The following is a 9,937-nucleotide window of genomic DNA, read 5'->3' as shown; positions in this document are numbered from 1 at the left end:
TGATGTTCACCTCTTTATTTATCAAGAACTTGTCATTTTCGAAGAACTCCTTTATTCAACCATTCCACGTGGTAGACACACTGGTGGTATTCCAGAGGGCTACATGGTCTGAGAAGGGGACACTACCTTCTTCACCAGGAAGCAGTTCATTCTGCCAAAAGGAAGGCTCTGCAAAATGCTTTCTAAATTGGTATGCAATGAGGCTGAGGTTTCCTGTGTCTTCTGCTTCTTATATGCAGTACATGGTTATAAATATTTTGATTGGGTCTTTTAAACCACCAGGAAACAATAAGAAAAATGGATAAAATTGGAAGGGAGAGAAAGGGATGCAGTGAGTCTGCATGTGCTCACAGGACATGGACTAGCCCATACAGCTGTTTCCTGATTTCTTCCTTAGGACTTGGAACCCCACCACCACACCACACAATCCTGCTTACATAAAGGGAAACAAAGGCACAGAATATTTATGAATTTTACCAAAAATCCCATAGGTAGTCATGGATGATTCTGAAATTTACAGTCATTGAAAGCATTGGGTCTCAGGCTCCTCTCTGATCTCACAGGAGTGATGGGTGAGAACAGAGCTGGAGAATGTGGAGGAGATGGTGAAGCCAACGTGCATATACATTAGTATTGCTGAAGATGGTCCAGCACATGTGGAAGACATTCCATATTGAGCAGGAGGAATGTTCTATAGATTAAATAAAGGTTTTAATGTCCAAAATGTGAACACACACAATGTTTAAACAATATCAGCTGTTGTGTGACTTTTCCTGAGAAAAAACTAACAGAAGTTTATTTACTTCAGATATAACACAGACAACAGACAAAAAATCTATTTCATCAAAGTGTAAGTTGACCAGTATGCTGGTTAGGTTTTGTCATCTAGGAATAGGTAATTTCAATTGAGGAAATACCTCTGTCAGATTGGCCTGTGTTGCTTGATTGTAGTGTTTCTTGATTAAAACAGTCGATGTGGAAGGGCGTAGGCCACTTTGGGAGGTTCCACTCCTGGGACAGTGATCCTGAGTTGTATAAAAAAATCAAACTGAATGAGCCATGGAGCGAAAGACAGTAAGTAGCACTCCCCCATGGTTTCTGCTTCAGGTCCTGCCTCGAGCACTGCTGATAGCTTGTAGGGCCCTTAGGGAGTAGGGTCTGTGAAATTAACTTAGATGTTTGTGAGTATGTCCTGAAGAAACACTAGCCCCTCTCTCTCTCCCTTTCTCCCTTTCCTTAGCTAACCATGATATTACCAGGTTTCCTTTGCCAGATGCTTCAGCCATAAGGTTATACCTCTTCTCAGGTACCAAACAATGGGTCAAGCTATTGCAGATGTAACCACTGAAACACTGAAGCATCTTTCTATCTTAGAAGTTCACTCTCTGAGGTGGCCACACTGACAGAAAACTGACTGACACTGTGGTTAACCAAGACTCTTATGAAGTGCTGTTCACTGTACTTTGAGGTATCTCATCACCTGAAGGAATAAAGAGCTTCTTTGTTAAAGTGGCAGTATGTGCTTCCTGTTACAGACTTTTGAATTCAATATCTCACCAGTGAAGGTTGTGAAAGGTGGTTTAAGCAGGGCATCCATTGAAGCAAGATGGAGTGCAGTATAATTTGGGACATAGGGCTGGAAAACAATGATACTATCAGACCCCCAAAGAGAAACATATAAGACAGAACCACAAACACAATGCATCCTTGAAAAGCTCCTTCCAGGATTACTAGTTTAGTCTTGATAGGCTAAGGGCATAACTCAGTGTGAGTTCACTTGCCTTGTCAACATGATGCCTTGAGTCAGCATGATGTCATAGGTTCAATCCAACACCAGGAGAAAAACAAAAATACCCTATGAAACCAATGGTATGCAGAGTACAGAACACAATAGTTCAGAATCTTTAACATTCATACAGACTTGGCAATGCCCTCCTTTGGTTTCCTCATGAACATGTACAAGTACATACTTTCATATACCAACATGCATACAATCACACACATATACACATGCATATCACATACATGCACATACATATGAATGCACACATATGTATGCATCATAAGCCATCATACACATTCACAACATACACATAAATATGGCATGTATCACACATAAAGATAAACACTCATGTATCCCACCAAAAGTGCATTATTATCACACAGGCATCACACATACACATATGTATATCACAGAAACAAATATGCATTTATCACACATGCACATATATACCACAACCAAATAAATAAGGAATGAAATGAATCTCAACTTAAAGTGGGATTCTATCCTGATAAATTCATGGAATATTTAAAACATCACACATCATACGTCAAAGGTACATTTACTCCATCTAACCCATTAAACACCTCTGTTAATAACACAGCATGTTACAGAGTGTCAGTTGTTTCCTCTGTGACTTTGTGGCTGGCTTGGATCTTCACTGTACACTGCAGATCAGCAGAAGGAGATTATTCTGTTATGTTTTGTTAACCTGGAGGAAATAACAAATTTTAAAGTTTGGCATTAGCTGATTATATTTTGCTTTTGCATCACTGCAAAGTTTTTAAAGGACTAAGGATGGTCTGTCTGTACATTAAAAAATACAATAAGTGGAATTTTTAAATACTCACTTTGGTGGTAAGCCACTCACCCTTCCTTACTGCAGAGTCCTGAATCCCTGTGGCTAGGTATGACCATATGACTGAATTCTGACTAATGAAACAGAGAGAAGCATAAGTGTGTCGGGGCTGGGGATAGGGCCTCCCAAGGGCAGTGACATGCTGCTATTTCACCTCTTTCCTCTGTTCTGACAGGCAGATGTGGCAGCTGGAATCTGAGCCTCCATGAATATCAAGCTGGCCTGTTAAGAAAGTATATAATGATCAATACAAAAACATGACTCTGAAGTTCTACAAAACTGAAAGTAAATGACAGCACTTGCCCAAATATATATTAAAGGCCCGCAAAAGCACACTGACAAAACAAGGGTATATATGTATATATATATATATATATGTTCCATAGTCAAGGAATTCTTCAGTCATGGATTTAACAGTGAGTTACCATCTTGAAATTTATATAGTCCATGGTAAAAACAAGTAAATATGTACAACAAGAACTTTCTGGTCTGGCTGGTCTCACAGTCCTTAAGCCCCCAAATAAACATACAGAGACACTGTATTAATTATAAAATGTTGGCTGATGACTAGGACTTATTGACTACCTCTGTCTTAATTACTAACCCATTTCTATTAATCTAAGTATTTCTACATGGCCTTGTCTCACTGGAGAACACCTGGTGTATCCTATCCTCCCGGTCCCTCATTGCAACTTCATCTGTCTACAATTCCAGAATTCTCCTCATCTTCCAGTCCCACTGATCTTCCTGCCTTATTGACCAACAGTTTTTTATTCATCAACCAATAAGAGAAACATATGTACAAAAGGAATTCCCCATCAAATGTGAAACAAAACATGATCTACTATGGAAAACTACATTTTTGTTTAAAAAATAAAAAGAAAGAATGAGGGAGCAGTGAGGTGGCCCAGTGGGTAAAGGTACTTGTCACCAATCCTTAGGATCTGATCCCTGGGCCCAAATTATAGGAGGCAATTAACTTCTGCAAGTTGTCCTCTGACCTCCACACATTCACCACGGAATGTGAACACCTTCGTTCCCACTCACAATATAAATAAATATATTTATCTTTTACTGCTGCTGTTTTAGCCACCTCTCCACCTGATCCAAAAGCTTTACCACTGGAGTGTATTCCCAAGGAATTATCCCTTAGGCAAGACTTGCTCAGTAGTCAAAGGGGTAAGGAACAATCTGTTGCTATTGGTAGAATAAAAGCCATCAAAGAGTCCTGGGATCTGTTGCCTTTGTTGATAGCCTTGCAAACAGTTTTGTTTTTGCTAATTACCTTTTAAAGAAAATGAGAGAGGATAGAGAGAAAATTTGGAGAGAGGAGAGGAGACTATCCAATCAGTATATATTGGTAAAAATTAGAGCACTTTTTAGTAATGGAACCCAGAAATTGTTCACAACAAAACTTGTCAAATTATCATATAATTCCACTTCTACTTACTCAGCAAAAATAAAGACTTACACAGTCTGTCCCTTGTTAAACTGACTTAAATGTGTAGTTTTACTTGGTGACTGGATTAATCAGCTCTTTTACAATTTCTCCTACTTGTTTGTCAGCTAATTTGGTTGTCTGACAAAGGGAAATTGGTCCTTAGAGACTGTTATAGGTAGCATCAGCCTTCTGGCTACCAAAATTACAGACCACAAATTTGTTCCATAATCCCTACTCTGCCCATAAATGAATAAGTAAATAGATATTCTTAGTTCTCAGGCTAGGAAGGATGGGAAACCAAATGTCCTAGCTTCTCAGCAGCTCCGAGCTACTATAGTATACTCAGACCTGTTTTTCACACTCATTTTCGATGTGTGACCTTCAGAACTTAAGCATAGAAAGTCAAATTAACACATGAAAGAAGCTACCCCTTCTTCCCAGCTCTGGCCCTCTTCTCTCTCAGAAGGGCTTTCTGTTTTCTTTCCTAATAAAGTCTCTGATCTGCTACCATCATGTGTATCTACTTAACTTCCTTCCTTCCTTCTGCCTTCCTCCCTCCTTCCCCCCCATTCACCTTCCCTCCCACCCACTCACCTTCCCTCCCTCCCACTCACATTCCCTCCCTTCCCCCCTCCCTCTCATCCACCTTCCCTCCCTCCCTCCCTTCCTGCCTTCCTTTATTTCTTTCTTTTTCCTTCTGAAGACATAAGAACTGGGGAATTCCTGTGGGTGCTCACCAGATGCCAATATTCACCAATAACAGCTGTTGAACCACTGGCTAGGAGTTAAGACTTGTGTTTTTAATCTCATTAAACTTCCCACTTATACAAGGGTCTCCAAGAGGAGTAGAGAATGCTCTCCTACTCTTTCTTACTTAATGTGTTTCTTCCTTCTCGTCCTCCTTTCACTTTCCTTTGGGCACGTGGCCACAGCTGGCCCAGGTATACTGAGATGACTAGCAGGTGCATACCAGGAGGCAGCAGGGTTGATGGTGGGGACCTGATAGCATTTACTTGGATCTAGTCTTCCCTCCTCCATAGCTCAATGCACCACATATTAGGTGAATCATGTAGCAATGTGGCTCATGGCAAATCCACAAAATGTGTGGAGTTCTAGACACCCCTACAGTGTCTGGGATTACTCCAAATGAAACATCACTATCATGATTAAATCGCCTTCATTTGGGGAATGGTCAACTCTGGAAGGTTTGTTGTTCTTGGTATCCAAGGAAGCTGGGTTTCAGACAATGTCTTAGTTAGGGTTTCTACTGATCTGAAGAGACACCATGACCACAGCAACTCTTATAAAAGAAAACATTTAATTGTGGTGGCTTGTTTACAGTTCAGAGATCTAGTCCATTATCATCACGATGGGAAGCAAGGCAGCTTGTAAGCAGCCATGGCGCTGGAGAAGAAGCTGAGAGTTCTATATCGGTCATAGGCAACAGGAAGTGGCCTTTTCACTGGGCTTGGTTAAAGCATCTATGAGACCTCAAAGCCTGCCTCCACAAGGATGCATTTCCTCCAACAATGCCACACCTATTCCTACAAGGTCACATCTCATAACAGTGCCACTCCCTTTGGGGGTCATTTTCTTTCAAACCTCCATTTTCCACTCCCTGATCCCCAAAGGCTTGTAGTCACATCATAATGCAAAAATACATTCAGTCTAAATTCAAAAGTCACCATAGTCTATAACAGTCCCAAACTTATGTGGGTGTGGAAATCAGGATGCACTAGACCCAGTATAAATATCTCAATAACAGATAGAACTGAAATGGCTTGACTAGAGATAGAACTGTAAAGTGTAATGTAAAATACCCTAAGTTGTATCAATATACTATATATATATATATACACACATATATATGTATGAAAAACATCACAAACAGAAAAAAGACTACTAAGTCAACATACAAGAATCTAACAATTTAAGTTACTTGTAGCTAATGGTTGCTTAAATGAGTCACAAGAAGATACGTTAATGTACTATATCCCATCCTAACTACACCCTTCCCATCCATACCCTTAAATTTATCTAAAAGAGATACCCGAGTCTAAGCATCACCTTCCATACCCAACTCTATACAGCTTAAAAGCAACCCTAAGTAGGTGATAATTATCCCTTTTTGTAGGGAGAGATCTTAAGTAACCATAGTGCTGATCACTCCCATGTGGGTGTGTTCACAGTTACATAGAACAATGTTTGGGGGATAAAAAGAGCTAGGGGATCACCATGTGATTCCTGGGAAGAGAGGATGCAAGTCTGTGTTCTTGGTAAGATAAGACCTTATAAAATATATATTAGTAATTATGGGTTAATAACTAAGTCAGAGCTAGCCGATAAGAAACCAAGCAAACAGCCAACAGCTTCATACTTAATATAGTGTCTCATGTGTTATTTGGGGGCTAAAGCTGCAATGGGACCCAGGCAGCTGGAGGAAAGAATGCACGATACACTTTTTTTTAGCAATAAGAGAAAAGAAACAAAAACCAAACAAAAACAAAAAAACAAAAAACAAAAATACCCTTAATGCCAACTGTAGGGAAAGGGGGCATCATGGCGCTCCTGCTCCAAGGATGCAGACCCTGCCACCTGGATGCTCTCCAGGATCTGAAGGGGTCTTCCAACCCCAATCCTTTTCCTTTTAACTGATCACATCTGCACCTGTGACCATGTCCAAAAGGCGTGGTCAGTGCTACAGGTGCGGAAACGAATATATTACTACCAACTTATTTAAATGTCTAAAGTTCAAAGTCTCTTCTGAGAATCATCCGATCTCTTAACTGTGATCACCTGTAAAATCAAAATAAAAGAGCAGATCACACAATTCCAACATATAATGATACAGGATACACATTACCATTCTAAAACAGGAAGGGAGCGCAGTGAGGAAATACTGAACCAAAGCAAGACTGAAAACCAGCTGGGAAAACTTCAACCTCTGCATCTCCATACCTCATATCAAAACACTCAGATCTCCAACACTTTTCAGCTTTGTTAACTGCAACATACTTCTCTCTCTTGGGCGATTCCACTCCCTGTTAGCAGCTCTCCTCAGCAGGTGTTCCAGCTCTGGAGTCTCCGATGTCCTTAGATCTCCAAGGCAATCCAGGCTTCTCCATTACAGCCTCTCTGGGTCTCCATTCAGGGACACCGCTGACACATGCCTGACCTCAGCAGCCTTTCTTAGTTGTGGAGGCAAATTTCATATTTCTTCTAGCCTTAATCTAAAGGCAGAACCATATTTTTTTTTTGATTCAGCAAGCACTTGAAAAGCATCTATGGCATCCTGCAGGTTGTGGAAGCATTTTCCCTGCAAAATGTCAGAATGCAAGGAAGGGGTGGGTAGTTCAGGTTGCTGAGGAGCCAGGTGAGTATGGTGTATGAGAGGCAAGGCTTTGGAGTGCAGTGAGCTGGCCTTTGAAGCACAGGTTGTGGTATATGCAGTAGGGCGTTGATGTGAAGCAGAAGCAGGTATTGAAGTCTTTGGCACACCTTATCTACTTGACGAACCTTCTTCACAGGTATAAGGGCTTCTCTGGGACTCAGAAAGCTGTAGTGGACCGCACTGGCAGCAGAGCACCGCACAGTACAGGTTCAGTTTGGAAGACCTTTGGAGCTTGTCGCATAACAACAGAGCTGGCCGTTGCTTCTGTCCTGCGTAATCCACCTTCTATCCATTCAAGAAACAGTTTGCTGTTGTGAAGAACAAGAGAAGACCCCAGCCCAAGATGGTGATTTTTAAATTTTAAATTTTAGTCAGCTGATGAGATTCCCACCCACAAAGCTCCTTTGTCTTTCACTCGACCTCAAATGCTGGAGTCATCTTGAGTTATTTGATGACTTTTCCTGTATTTGTAATCAGATAGGTTTTGATGACTGCTGTCAGTTGATCATTGTCAGTTTCTGGTGACCACCACTATGCCCCTCATCCTCAAAGTTCTCATCTACTCTGCGAAAGTTTCTGAACCACCGCTGCATTGGATGTTCATTAGCATTTGGGCCAAATCAATTCATTGCTGATGTTGAGAGTTGTCTCCACTGCTTTACAGCCCATTTTGAATTCAAATTAGAAAATCACACGAATTTGCGTTTTGTTTAACAGCATTTCCACAGTATATAATGAATACAAAAGAAGCAACTAGTAATAATTAGCAAAAAATAATAAGAGGAAATTACTTTAAAATTAACTATAGCATCACCACATTTATTAAGAAGGAATTATGGTATCAGAAAGAAAATTTCATCATTATAAAACCTGCAATTACTTTTACCAACTGATTAGAGGATCTGAGTAGGTAAAAATCAATTATGAAATATAAAGATGACACATGCATAATTCAATTTACTAAATTAAAACATGTATTTTTACTAGCATTGGGCATTGCTGTACATTCATTTTATTAGTCAAACTGCCCCAAATATTATGGAAAAACTGCAAATGCAGATAATGAATGGGACCACAGGACTCCAAGTTAACTTCTAAATTTGACTTTTGGGTTTCTCAAAAACAGAGACAGCCAAAAATAGACACAAGAACAAGCTCAGATGATAAACTCACCACTGGGTATAGCATGTTTCCTTGGAAGATGATAATCGAACACCTCCAAGAAACCTCTTCAGGTTATAAGAAGGACTCTCCAGGGACAGTGATGATCACAGTTATGGAAATCCAAGGCACCAGAAAGTTAACTGTCCTCGATGGTTCCCAAGAAGTCCATCAATACTTTCTCTGTGAAGAAGGAAATAAAAGGATCATTTTCACTCCTTCCTAAAGAAGGCAGGGCCTTCAAATTGAGTGATGGCTGATTTGAAAGACTGGTGCTGCCCAAGTTTACCTGATAAAAGGCAAGCTCAAGGGATTACATCAAGCTGCCTCAAACTCTTGATGTTGCAAGTAAAAATGTTTATATTTTGATATTAGGACTTCATTCCCTAGTTTAATCAACAAGCCATGACACATTATTAAATGAACTCATTTAGCAATGAGTGTTGTTGGAAGTACCCAAAAGTCAAAGAAGTTGCTGTCAGTTACCGCTTTGGGAATTGTTCCATACAAGGCTCAAAGACAAGACTGAACACTGGGAGTCTTTACCTAAATGTTGAGACATTCCTACATGAGTAACTTGCTTCTCCGTGAGATCCTGTAACATGAAAAGACCGAAGAAACTAATCCATTACCTCTCCTTAATCTACTACACAGTCTAATTAGTAATTAGATTTTTCCCATCATTCTTTGTAAAAAGATGAATATCTTCTGATGCTTTCTGACCCCTTCTCAGGGTGGACAGATGTCTATTCCACCAGACTAACTAGAAAAAAGAATCTAAGAACATGATTCTCTTGAATATGTCTGTATTACTTAGGATTTTCTAGAGGAAAAGAACCAATGAGAAATTCATGTGATATAAAGTTCTTAAGCCAGCTTGAAAAGGGTAGCTGCAGATATATCACATCTGAGAGTTTAGAACATGGTAACAACTTGGTTCTTTGTTTGTGTGTTTGTGTCAGGGTTTCTCTTTGTAACAGTCTTGGCTGTCCTGGAACTAGTTTTATAGACCAGGCTGACTTTGAACTCACTGAAATCCACACCTGCCTCTGCTTCCCAAGAGCTGGGATTAAAGGAGTGCACCACTACCATCTGGCGTACTTGCTTCTTTAGGCTATGTGCTTCAGCAATCAGAGTGGCTTTTACTAGGGCTCTCACCTAGTAGTTTCTCAGTCCACAAGACTTGGTGCCTCAACAGTCCCAATCTAGCACCAGAAGCCTGGAAGGTTCCTGGAGAGTCAAGGGTCCCTTGTCCATGATGGCCAGAAATGATAGTTCGGATACCAGTGAAAGAAGTGAAAGAAT

General features: G+C 40.3%; 1 long non-coding RNA gene across 1 annotated transcript; it reads right to left on the bottom strand.

Moving 5' to 3' along the window:
* LOC121137101 lies at positions 1-1,130 on the bottom strand. Its single transcript, XR_005874327.1, has 2 exons — positions 918-1,130; positions 1-691 (listed from the first exon to the last, which is right to left on the bottom strand). It is a non-coding gene; the product is annotated as an uncharacterized LOC121137101 (long non-coding RNA).
* Positions 1,131-9,937: the final 8,807 nt, after the last annotated feature.

Source organism: Mesocricetus auratus, unplaced genomic scaffold, assembly GCF_017639785.1.
Source record: "Mesocricetus auratus isolate SY011 unplaced genomic scaffold, BCM_Maur_2.0 Super-Scaffold_100676, whole genome shotgun sequence".
NCBI classification, from domain to species: Eukaryota; Metazoa; Chordata; class Mammalia; order Rodentia; family Cricetidae; genus Mesocricetus; species Mesocricetus auratus.
This window is presented reverse-complemented; position numbering and strand designations above follow the sequence as displayed.